The sequence below is a fragment of the Callorhinus ursinus genome, unplaced genomic scaffold (assembly GCF_003265705.2).
Source record: "Callorhinus ursinus isolate GAN/ISIS: 27379988/994484 unplaced genomic scaffold, GSC_fseal_2.0 scaffold6, whole genome shotgun sequence".
NCBI classification, from domain to species: domain Eukaryota; kingdom Metazoa; phylum Chordata; class Mammalia; order Carnivora; family Otariidae; genus Callorhinus; species Callorhinus ursinus.
Window position 1 is genome coordinate 17,677,854 of NW_027397068.1, and position 12,857 is coordinate 17,690,710.

At 38.2% G+C, this 12,857-nt stretch overlaps 1 protein-coding gene across 6 annotated transcripts in view; it reads right to left on the reverse strand.

Moving 5' to 3' along the window:
* GPR63 (G protein-coupled receptor 63) overlaps positions 1–12,857 on the reverse strand; it is a 244,894-nt gene that overhangs the window by 160,350 nt on the left and 71,687 nt on the right. Inside the window, exon 1 of one of the 6 annotated variants that reach the window (XM_073893660.1) lies at positions 1,670–1,752. The exons of the other annotated variants lie outside the window; for them this stretch is intronic. The gene's annotated coding sequence lies outside the window, so the exon portion shown is untranslated. Of the gene's footprint in view, positions 1–1,669; positions 1,753–12,857 lie in introns of those variants that run through there. 6 annotated transcript variants of the gene reach the window in all.

The following is a 12,857-nucleotide window of genomic DNA, read 5'->3' on the forward strand; positions in this document are numbered from 1 at the left end:
TAATAAAGCTCAAAGATTGGGGGGAAAATAAATGCATGGAGGTTTAAAACAACACTGTAATTTGCTCATTATTTGAACTCAGAATTAAGTCATCAATTTTAGGGGAAAATGCAAAGAAGTTCACTTATTCATTTCCTGGGGTTTGAAGTGTGGAGGCATCCCATTTGCAAGACCCAAGATCCAGCACTCTAGCCAAATCACAGCCTGTCTATTGTATTTCTATCTCTCTACAGTCCCCTCTTTGTTGTCCACAGCTGCCTTTACGAGTAAGGAGAATACTAACCTGTTTGATCAAAATATTCATTTTACTATTTACTCTCATTTTTATAGCTTAAGTTCTTTATCCCTATTAGATTTCATCCATCTTCACATGTTCACTTTGAAATGCAAAATATACTTGAACAAGAGGCCACAGTAATCCAGTAATTCTCAAACTTTATTAACCACAGAGGTCCAATGGGAAGGGGGCAGTGGTACCTGGAAAGCTTTACAACATAATCACCATAAGTCTCTTTAAAATCACCTAAATATAAAAAATAAATAAAATTATCTAAATATACATACAAATAAGAATAAAGACTTTGCTTGCTACATAAATCAGTTTCAATACAAGTCTATCTCTAAAGAAAAATTATAAATAGGCAAATGTGTATCTTAAGCCTAACCTAATAGTTCTAATTGTGCTTGACCAAGTAAAACAAACCTATCTCCATCCTGAAGTAGCACATGCTTTATAATTTATTTTTTCTCACTGAGACATAATTGACATTGTAACTTTATTTAGTTTCATTTGTACAACATACTCGATATTTATATATACTGAGAAATGATCACCACAGTAAGTCTAGTTCACATCCATCACCACAGAGTTACAAAAAAATATTTTTCTTGTGATGAGAATTTTTAAGATCTACTCTCTTAACAACTTTCATATATGTAATACAGTATTATTAACTACAGTCACCATGCTATACATTTTATCCCCATGACTTATTTAGTTTATAACTGGAAGTTTGTACCTTTGGACCCCCTTCACTCATTTCATCCATTTCCAGCCCCTGCCTCTGGCAACCACCAATCTCTTGTTCTCTTGTATCTATGAGCTTGGGCTTTTTATTTTTTGCTTGTTGTTTTAGAGTCCACATATAAGACAGATCATACAGTATTTGTCTTTGTCTCACTTATTTCACTTGGTATATGGCCTCAAGGTCCATCCACGTTGTTGTAAATGGCAAGATTGCATTCTTTTTATGAATATTCCATTGTGTATATATACCATAATTTCTTTATCCATTCATGCATCAATGGACACTTAAGTTGTTTCCATATCTTGGCTATTGTAAATAATGCTGCAATGAACATGGGGGTGCATATATCTTTCTGAGTTAGTGTCTTTGTTTTCTTCAGATAAATACCCAAGAGTGGAATTGCTGAATATATGGCATTCTATTTTTAATTTTTTGAGGAATTTCCATACTGTTTCTATAGCGGCTGCACCAATTTGGATTTCCACCAACAACGTATGACAGTTCCTTTTTCTCCACATCCTTACTAATACTTATTTCTTGTCTTTTTGATAATAGCCATTTAACAGGTGTGAGGTGGTACCTCACCATTTTTGATTTTCATTCCCCTGATGATAAGTGATATTGAGCATCTTTTCATTTACCTGTTGGCCATCTGTATGTCTTCTTTGGGAAAGTGTCTATTCAGATCTTCTGCCCACTTTTTGTTAGGATAGTTTGTTTTTTTGCTATTGAAATTGTAGGAGTTCTTTATAAATTTGGATATTAACTCCTTATCAGATACATGATTTTTAAATATTTTCTCCCATTCAGCAGGTTGCCTTTTCATTTTGTTGATGGCCACACATTGAAACACTTGGTTTCCTCAACCGTGTTGAGGAACAAAAACAAAACCACAATTTAAAAGATGCTTTTTAGGTTCTTATATAATCATATATAGTCATAATATTTCTCTGCCATCAAAGCTCCCTTTTACCATAAAAACTTCTAACTTATAATTCATTCCATTATTCACTCATCAAATATTTACTTAAGTACCTAGTATGTGCCAGGCACTAAAGAGACAGCAATGAACAAATAGTTCAGACTTCTGGTTAAAGGGCAGACTGACCATAAACCCTACATCTCAAAATCACACTGAAATGACAGTAAAGGGATTTTTTTAAACAAAATGTACCATCTCAAAGGACAAAAGGTATGAATGAAAAACACATCAACAGATAGGGAATTTTTTTTTTAAGTGTCATAAGACAAAAAGCAGATGGAGTAGCTGACTGAACAGAACAGAAAACTCTTTACCCTCACTACTTCCAGGAAAATATGCTTAGAAGCAGCTGACACACCCTGTGGGGCAGCTCTGAATTGGAAGGCACCAGTTCCCACAGAAAGTGTAGGTGGCACTAAAAACTGTTAAACTATCTGAAAATCTATCTCCAGGGTCATGAGAGTCCCACTCCACGCCCAGGTCTCCCCTCCTCTGAGCAATCACATGAAAGCACACACGCCCATTCCAGCAGCCCAAGTCTGTGGCACAGGTGAATCTGATGAGCATAAACTTGAGACTATGAGTGCAGGGCTGAAAACAGGGAGATTGACTGAATGTCTGCACATTCCACAGGAGAACTTAGTCTTCTCCTCTACCCTGTTCCCAAAGTGCCAGCAGCCTGACATATGCTACCCATGCAGGGCTAAAATATTCGTGTATTCCAGTAACTAAAAAGCCCTAGAGGAAAAATTTCTAGATCCTAACATCTGATGGTACCCCAAGAAAAATGCTAGTTTGGTGCCCAATCACCTTGTATACTGAAGCCCATCCACTCTCAAGCCTAACCCATGCACACAGAGCTTCTATTCAGCTTTTCTGTACCTATTAAATAAAAACGGCCAATTTCTCTAATATATAGAGAATCTACAAAGGAATTAAGCAAAGGCAATTTTGTAATTAAACATTAGGGAAAAGAACCAGAATTTATAATATCAAGGAACACAGCATGCATGGACTTAATGCCTTTGCCCTGGTATATACGGTGTTCTTCATTCATTATACTCCGAGCTCACCACAATGTAAATGTAAATATTCTCTGGCCTTCTTCCTTTTCTTACTGGGAAGCATAATAACCAAAGCAGTGCTTTGAATGCTCACAGTAACTATGTTAAAAGATCTTTCCTCCAGGACTTCTCATCAAATACTATTGTGACCTGAAGTTTCTTCTGAAATTTATATTAGACTAAATAAAAGTTTTATAGTCAAAATTTGCATTTCCAAAAAAATAAAATACAGTTTGCATTTCCAAAGGAAATGCAATGTGAGAACTAGAAAATTAGCTTAGTTTGATAATATCTGCTTAACAGTCCTAATGCTAAATCTAATCTAGACCAGTCTTTATTTGCTATTTGGTGGAAACTCTTACATTTTTGAAATCAGAAAATTTACAATTCTGTGTGAATGTGTGCATACATGTATATATACACACCCCACATGTATGTGCCCACATAAAACTCACTGAGTTATGGCAGAAGTAATTGGATTTATGATTCTTTCCCTTTTCTTAAGGCATCTGCAGGAACAAACACAGAAACTGGGGTAACTAGGTTAATGATATGAGAAAAGTGTTTCATGTTTGGACTGTGCCAGAATGTCACAATTACTGGGGTGTCAGTGGCTAGAATGGGCAGTGGAGGTTGTAGTATTCTCTAGTCTTACCTGCTACTGCAGTGCTTTAGATACTTGTTTTATTCTCTGCAAAGATTATATTCTCCTTTAATCTCATAGTTCCCTATGACTACTATGCTTTACACACAGCCCGATACACATTTGGAAAATTAAATTCATTTGCACTATGTCTTGTGAGATCAGGGAATTTCTTCTTTACTCATTTTAATATTTATTTATATAATATATGCACATAATTTTTTAAATAATCATGATTTTTTTTAAAGATTTATTTATTTGAGAGAGAGAGAGAGAGAATATGTGCACACAAGCAAGGGAGGGGCAGATGGAGAGGGAGAGAGCAATCTCCAGCAGACTCCCCACTGAGCATGGAACCCAAATCAGAACTCGATCTCATGACCCTGAGAGATCATGACCTAAGCTAAAACCAAGAGCTGAACGCTTAACCAACTGAGTCGCTCAGGAACCCCTAAAATAATCAAATGCTTTTTTAAATGACAGTCAAACCCTGTACCACCCTTCACCAATCCATTAACATTTTCTGAAGTAGCCATTTTTAATTATTTTAAAGGTCTTTCAAGTACTTATTCTTTATATATCTAAATAATATGAAGAAATTGCTACTTTTGGTTATCAATATTATATGTTAAATCTCGACTTCCTATTAGGATAGATGAGCATTTAGATGTCACAGTGCCTCCAACTTATTTCTCCTCCCTTCATACTACCAAAATCTTATTTGAAAATTTGAATTACAACAGACATTAATGTTAACACTTGCTGATAAGCCAAGAGAATATTTTCCTATCATGTATAAATTTTGGATTTCCTAGAATTAGTAATTTACTTATTCTTATTTTCAATTTTTAAAAATAACCATCAATCATTTTTTTTACCTGGTCCACAGATAGATTTTATACCTACAAGTATTTTATTTTGAAAGGTCAAATTTATCAACTACATTTTTATCGTAGAGTCATAGTTTTTGTCCTCCTAACCTTCCCTGGAGCAGTTACTTTTTTTTTTTTTAAGTTTTTTTTTTTTTTTTTTTTTGTCAGAGAGAGAGAGAGAGAGCACAGGCAAGGGGAGCAGTAGTGGGAGAGGGAGAAGCAGGCTCCTCACTGAGCAAGGAGCCCAATGCAGGACTCGATCCCATAACTTGAGCCGAAGGCAGATGCTTCACGACTGAGCCACCCAGGTGTCCCTAGAGCAGTTACTTTCTGGGTCTGCTACCCAGAAGATAGCCTGAGACATCCCTTTACCACCATCCTGGAAATCCTCCTTTCTGCCGCTGGCTCTTGGCTTCCACATTTCCTAGGCCCTTTGTCTTCCACTTCACTGCCTCCTTTGTTTACTTCCTTCTTTCCCAAGAACTGTTTGTCCAATTGCTTTCAAAGGAAGAATACAATGGAGGTAACTTTTGAGTCCCTGTATGTTTTAATTAAGTCATTATTCTGTCCCTTAATTGTCTTGGTTTAGAATTATCCAATGAAAATAATTTTCTCTCAGAATTCTGAAAGTGCTCTGTATCAGTGGTTCTCTAAGGTGAGGGTTCATAAGAATCACCTGGAGCATCTGTTAAGCTACAGATTGCTGAATCCCAACCTGAGTCACTAATTCTGTAGCCTGGGGTGGGTCCCAGAATTTGCATTTCTAGAAAAAGGAAAAAAGTAAAATGGAGAACTTTAAATTCCAGACTCAAGGATTAGTGAAAAACCAAAAAGTTTCAGTAACCACTGTGGAAGAAACTTCTATCTGCTAGAGCCCCAGAGATGAGGTTTCTGAAAACTAAACCAAAGTCTAATCCTGTGGATGTCTGATCATGGTGACTCTAAGAGAGAAATAATTAGAAGCTTATCAAGTCCTACTTGATATTTATAAGCATCAAGGCTATAAAATAGAAAGTAGCAGCCCCTCAATCAATTCCCAAACTTGAGCCAGTCCACAGACCTAGCGTCCCTTGAGTAAAAGGAAGCCAGGTCCCCTTGAGGAAGGACCTTGCTACACAGCCAACAATCTGTACTATAAGTCTTCCTCCCAGTCTTCCTCAAAAAACCTGCAGCCAATTGCCAGAATGACTATACGCTGGGGAAGAGGAAATAATCAGAATTTTGTGGGATTGTCAAATATGGCTCTGAACTGACACTCATTCCTGAAGACCCAAAATGGTACCATGTTGCACCATTCAGAGTAGAGGCTTAGGGAAATCATGTGATTAATGGAGTTTGGGCTCAGTTCCAACTCCCACTCATCCCAGAACTCATGCCATCATTATTTTCTGAAATATGGAGTTGGAACAGACATAGCAATGGGAAGATTCCCTCACTGGTTCCTTGATGTGTAAGGGCTAAAAGGTTTAAAAAATAAATAAACAAATAAATAAATAAGATCAAGTACAAACTCTTAGTGCTCTCTCTACCTCTGAAAATAGTCAAAAACACTTCATTTCTGCAGAGACTGCAGAAATTAGGATCACCATCGAGGACTTGGAGGATGAAGGTGATCGTTCCTAGCACATCCACATTCAACTTGCCTGTTTGGCCTTATAGAAAACAGATGGATTTTGTAGAGAGCAGATGCTGTAGCAGATGTGACTTCACTGCTGTAGTAAATCAACACATTCCCTGGCATCTGGCACACAGCTATTGATCTGGCAAATTGTTATTTTTTTTTCTATATATGTGTTAGCAAAGAACACCTGAGCAGTCTGCCTCCAGCTGGCATCCTACTGTCCTATCCCAAAGCTATCAACTCTCCAGCACATTGTCATAATCTAGTCCCCAGGGACCCCACTCGTCTCTCCATTCCACAAAATGCCATGCTTTCCATTACATGCTGAGTGAACCGTAACTAGCACCTGTTCTACAAACCTTGGTGAGAAACATATGTGCTTGAGGGTGGGGAAGATTCCTACAAAACTTCAAAGGCCTGCCATCTTTGTACATTTTCTAGGAGTCTTGTACTATGTCAAAATATCTCTTCTAAGGTGATAGCTGGCTCTCCCTATCACTAAAAAATAAGCCCACCTCTTAGTAGGCTTCTTTGAATTTTGAAGGCATCATATACCTTATGTGGGTATGTTATTCTAACCCATCCATCAAGTAGCTTGAAAATCTGCCAGGTTTGAGTGGGCTGCCATGGCAGCCACTCTGCCACTTGGGTTATACAACCCAGATTCCCTGGTGTTTCACGTCTCTGTGACAGATAGGGATTCTGTACGGCATCTGACAGGCCTGCTATAGGTGAATCACAACACGGACCTTTAAGATTTTAGAACAAAGCTATGCAACAAGAGCACTCCACATGAATTTGGTGTTGACTGACCTTCTGAAGCCATAAAGCTGGGTGTGCACAGAGCACTTCAACCATAAGCAAAAGTAGTATATATGAAATCAGGCCTGGCAGATCCCAAGGGCACAGCTAGGTAACATGAGCAAGTGGCTCACATTCCCATAGCTCCTATTCTTGCTGCATTGACCCTCTCTTCAAACTTCATCTGTGGTATTCTTAAAGAGAATAAATTCTTTTCTCCTGAGTTTTGTTAGGAAGGATAATGTCAAAGAAAGTCTTTAGCTTTTTGAATATAAATTAGCTTTTTAAAATTTCCCAGCATCTCTATGAGATTATTACTATTAAAATTCCCACTTTAAGGATGAGGAAACTAAACAATTACATGCCAACAAATTAGATAACTTAGAAGAAAAGGATAAATTCCTTAGAAACATACAACTTATGAAGACTGATTTATAAAGTAACAGAATACCTAAACAGACCAATAATGAGCTAGGAGATTGAATGAGTAATCAAAAACCTCCCAACAAATTAAAGTCCAGGACTTTTTAGCCCAGGACTATGACTTCTCTGGTAAATTTTACCAAACATTTAAAGAATTAGCACCAATCTTTCTCAAACTCTGCCCAAAAACCAAAGAGAAAGGAACACCTCCAAACTCATTTATGAGGCTAACACCAACCCTGATATCCAAGCCAGACAAGGCTGTAATTTTCTTTCCTTACAGTGTCCACACTACAGGGTGGTTTTGAGAATTAAACAAGATAGGTGGAAGTGGATTATAAAATAATAATCACAAGCATTAAGCTAATTTATAATAGTGATACCAGACATTATTCATCATACACTGAGTGGGGGAAAAAAAACCTTACAGAATGACATACAACACAGTCCCCCTATGACAGATGTACACAGATGTGTGTATAAGTCTGTACACTATATGTACTTGTACACACACATGTATGGACACATAAACAAACAGAGGAAGAGACACCAAACTGACAAAAAGGATTTCCTCTCTAGTGTTCAAATAAGAGTGCAAAATATATTTTCCTTATTTACTTCTGGTTTTTACAGAGGTTTTTTTTCACATTAAATCAATACTGATCTTTATTAGTGTGTCACCTGTTTCCTGTATAAAAGTCCTTGAGGATGTAGGCTAGAGCCTACCTTCTTTAAACCTACCAGCCCCAACACAAAGCTGTATACTACAGGGATGCTTAAAATGCAATAACCGGGCGCCTGGGTGGCTCAGTCGGTTAAGCATCGGCCTTCGGCTCAGGTCATGATCTCAGGGTCCTGGGATTGAGCCCCGCATTGGGCTCCCTGCTCAGTGGAGAATCTGTTTCTCCCTCTCCTGTACAACTCTGCCCCTGCTGTACAACTAAAAAGAACAGTCCAGAGATAAATTTATACTACTATAAAAATGTCTACTTTTTTTTTTTTTTGCTGGATTCTGTTATTTTTTGGTTTATCTGTAGGTAGAGTAGTAAAAGGAAGCTTTGAACAAACTAACCAGAAGAAAATATGCCAACAATCAAGTGGAGTGGATGGAGTAGCTTCAACTTATTTGAAGTTATTTTTATAAAGAAGAAAATCCTCACTGAATCAAAATTTCACTTATTTTCAAAGTATATCTAACTTAAAACCTATATGCAATAAAGCTAAAGGGAAAAAATACTGTGTGCACATTTTAAATATGAACTATAAGCAGTGTTCTATTTATAACACTGTTCCATTCCCAATATATTTCTAATTCCAACCAGAATATTTACTACAAAAGAGAAGAATTTTTCTAATGTTCAAGGAACATTTAGTTCTTCCACGGACATTTAAAAAATTAGATTAATAAGCACAAGGATTTATTTCCCTTCATGTTACTTTTCCCCACAAATACTGAGAAATAAATGTCAGCAAGGGTCTGTTTCAAAGGAGAATATTCTAAGTGACTTCTGATGACAATTAAAACAGAAATTCAAGCAGCAAGAAAGGTCAGCATTTAATAGAAAAGTAACTTAATTATAATTACAAACTAGGAAAATATATTTTTTAAGTGGTTAATAGATTAACCTTCTGGAACCTTTCTAGAAATACACGAAGAAAAAAAATGATGAGCCCCATGGGTGACAGATTTTGTTCATATTCCTTTTGTCTCTTATTTCTAATTCTTATTCCTTGGCTCACATTCCTTAGGTCATTGTTCTGCTGAGAATCCTTACCTGCCTTGAAACTATTATTGGGGAAAATGCAGGCCAATTTAATTTCATCAGCCTTTTTGAATAGTTCACAGATATGATACTTACGTACCACTGATGTTTCTCACAATGGTGGTTTGACTGTAAATTCAACATTTGGAAGGAAATACCAAGGCTTATTAAATAGTGGAACTGGAATCTTAAATCATACTGCCTAGATCTATAACTGCTTCATTAAAACTTGAGTATCTCCTCTTCTCACCTATAAACTATCTGCATAGGGCAAGAGTAAAAATAAGTTTTGTTTCATCAGGGAGTATACAGCATTCAGACTGAAATCCACATGCTAATTAAAAGCAATATAATTTCATATGGTTTTGAAAAACACAGGTTTTTTAAAAAGGCTTAAAAACTTAGTTCTTTTCTTCTGTGCCATAAGCAATCTCCCCTTTGCCCAGTGCCATTACCCACTGATGCAGGCACCTGCTGAGTGTGTTTTAATGGCCCAAACCTGACCTCTGAAATTCCAGCCTCATGTATCCAACTGCTCCTTTAACATCACCACCTGGACATCTCAAAGGCACTTCAAAGTCTGCACGTCCAATTAGATGTAGGGGGACGGTCCCTCCCCACTCTAAGCTACCCCACACCAGTGTTCCCATGCTCAGTGACAACTGCCACCCATCTGGTTATACATTCCAGAAACAAGAGTCACCTTGACATCTACCTCTCTCAGCTATAACTCAGTCCTTTCCCCAAGAATGATCAATTTTGACTCCTAAATATTATTCCTATCAAGCCACTTTTCTTCACCTCCTCTGCCATCATCATCCTCGTCCAAACTACCAACAACTCTCATGAGGTAGACTTTTTGCCTGAGTTATTCACAACTGGATTCCCAATACCTAGGACTGCGCTACCACATAGTTAAGTGTTCAGTAAACACTTGCCAACTGAACGAACAGCCTCCCGCTACCACCTATCCCCATTCCCCATTTACTTTGTGAATTCTTACTCTTCCATCACTAGGGAAGTCTTCTCTGGCTCCCTGACCAAGCTATCCCGTTGTCTCATTTCAACATGTACTTCTCTGTGATAACACTCAGGCGGCAGTCATTTTTACAGGGATCCATCCCATCCTTTGACTCAGGCCTATGCCCAAGCCTGCCATGCCCCTGCCCCAACTAGAGAGAAAATTCCACGAAAGCAGAAATGGGACATTTTTTTGGTCAGCACTGTATCCTTAAACTCAAGTTAAGAGCTTCCCATATAGTATACATTCAATAAAAAGCTACTGAGTCATTAACTTAAAAAAATTCTGACATCATATTCATAAAGCAATGTCTCCTTTTATGCCCTGTTTATGACATCCTTAAAAGAAGAGTCTATTCTAAAGTGTTGCCTTTAAAGTTCTTTACTGAATCATTTGGTGTATCTTGTCTGTTCTGGAAGCAAGCTACAGAGAGGAGAATAGGAATTCATAGGGAACAGACCAAATCAAACACCTACTGGGATCTTACCCTTAGGGAAGTCTTTCTGTCCTAGGTAATAAGCCAGAGAGTTGCTATAGTCTGACTGTGTGTCTCCCCCCCGCCACCCACCCCACAAAATTCAAATGCTGAAAACCTAATGGCCCAAGGTGATAGTATTAGAAGGTGGGGCCTCTGGGATATGACTGGGTCATGATAGTGGAGCCCTCATAAATGGGATTCATACCCTTATAAAAAAGACCCAACGAAGCTCCCTTGCCATGAGAGGATACAATGAGAAGTCAGGGATCTGCAACCTGGAAGAAGGCCCCCAACCCAACCATACTGGCACCCTGATGTTGGACTTTGAGCCTCCAGAATTGTGAGAAAGAAGCCACCCAGTAAGTGGTATTTTGTTATACCAGCCCAGACAAAGACAAGAAAAAACGGGAACACAATTATATTAAACCTATAGTCTAGAAATTATGTGAATGGAGGTATTGGGTTCATAAACTAGAAGAATATGAATCTAAGATTAAAACCTGAGCAGTACTAAAAATAAAACAGTATAGTAATAATCAGAGCATCCTAAAACTCTCAGACTATAAATGGGAAGCTAGGGAAAGAGTATAGGGTTGAGGGTAGTTGAAAAAGTGCTTTGGACTCTGTTTGCATGCCTCTCTCTATTTTCACTCCCGCCCCTGCCACCTGTACCTCCATAAATCCCTTGAACCTCAGCTGTTTGCCCAAATCTGACTCTACAGGATCTCCAACCACTCCTCGACTCATACTACTCACCACATTATGGGACATGGGATCTGCTTCCCGCTGGCTGCCCAGAGTAATAACCCCTTACCCCAAATCCAAGGGTGAAGGTAAAACAACACCTCCATGGCATAAACTTCAGCCTGAGAGACATAGAAAATGGAAAGTTATGCCCCTGAATGAGCACCAGGCCCAGAGAGAGGTCTTTAAAACCTGTCTAGAAGATAACTCACCGGATGAAGCTGTAGCCAGATCAGTGACACACAACCTTGCATGTGCTTTTCCTTCCTCCCGTCTCCCCTTCCTATCCCCTCACTCTCACCGCCCTGGGATCGCACTCCCCAATACAGCCTTCCATTGTGTTAGCTTTGCCTCCTGCTATGGAGTCTAGGAAACCCCACCTAAGCAACACAAAAGCACTGAAAACGAGATACTCATCTAAAATGGTACTACTGCCACCACTTTTCTTCCCAATTGCAGTTAACGACCTCACCATCCATTTACTTCAACCCAAACCCTGGGAGTCAAACACGGTTTCTTCTCATCCTTCTACCAGCACACCAAATCCACCTGCCAGTTTTCCCCCTAAGTAGTTCTTTAACTGTTTTCTCTCCTCCTTACCCCCCATACCATGTCTCCAAGCCAGGTAGGAGCCCACCAAATGGTCTCTCTGCCTCAGTCTCAGCCTCCCTTTTTATTTTAATTTCAGCGTAGTTAGCATATAGTGAAATTTCAGTTCTATAACATAGTGATTCAACAGTTTTACATATTACTCAGCGCTCCTCAAGGTAAGTACCCTCTTAATCTCCTTCGTCTATTTCACCTCTGTGCCTACCTCCCTTCTGGAGAGCGTCAGTTTGTTCTCTATAGTTAAGAGTCTGTTTTTTTACTTTGTCTCTTTTTTTCCTTTGTTCATTTGTTTTGTTTCTTAAATCCCACATATGAATGAAATCATATGGTATTTGTCTTTCTCCAACTGGCTTATTTTGCTTAGTATTATACTTTCTAGATCTACCCAGGTTGTTGCAAATGGCTAGATTTCATTCCTTTTTATGGCTGAATAGTATTCTATTATATATGTATGGACACTTTGGCTGCTTCCAAATTTGGCTCTTGTAAATAGTGCTGCAATAAACATAGGGGTGCATATATCCTTTCAAATTAGTGATTTTCTATTCTTTGGGTAAATATCCAGTAGTGTGATTCTTTGGCTCTTGTAAATAGTGCTGCAATAAACATAGGGTACATATATCCTTTCAAATTAGTGATTTTGCATTCTTTGGGTAAATACCCAGTACTGTGTGATTACTCGATCATATGGTAGGTCTATTTTTAGAACTATTTTTAGAATTATTTTTAATTTTTTGAGGAACCTCCAAATTCTTTTCCAGAGTAGCTGCACAGTTTGCATTCCCACCAACAGTATAAGAGGGTTCCT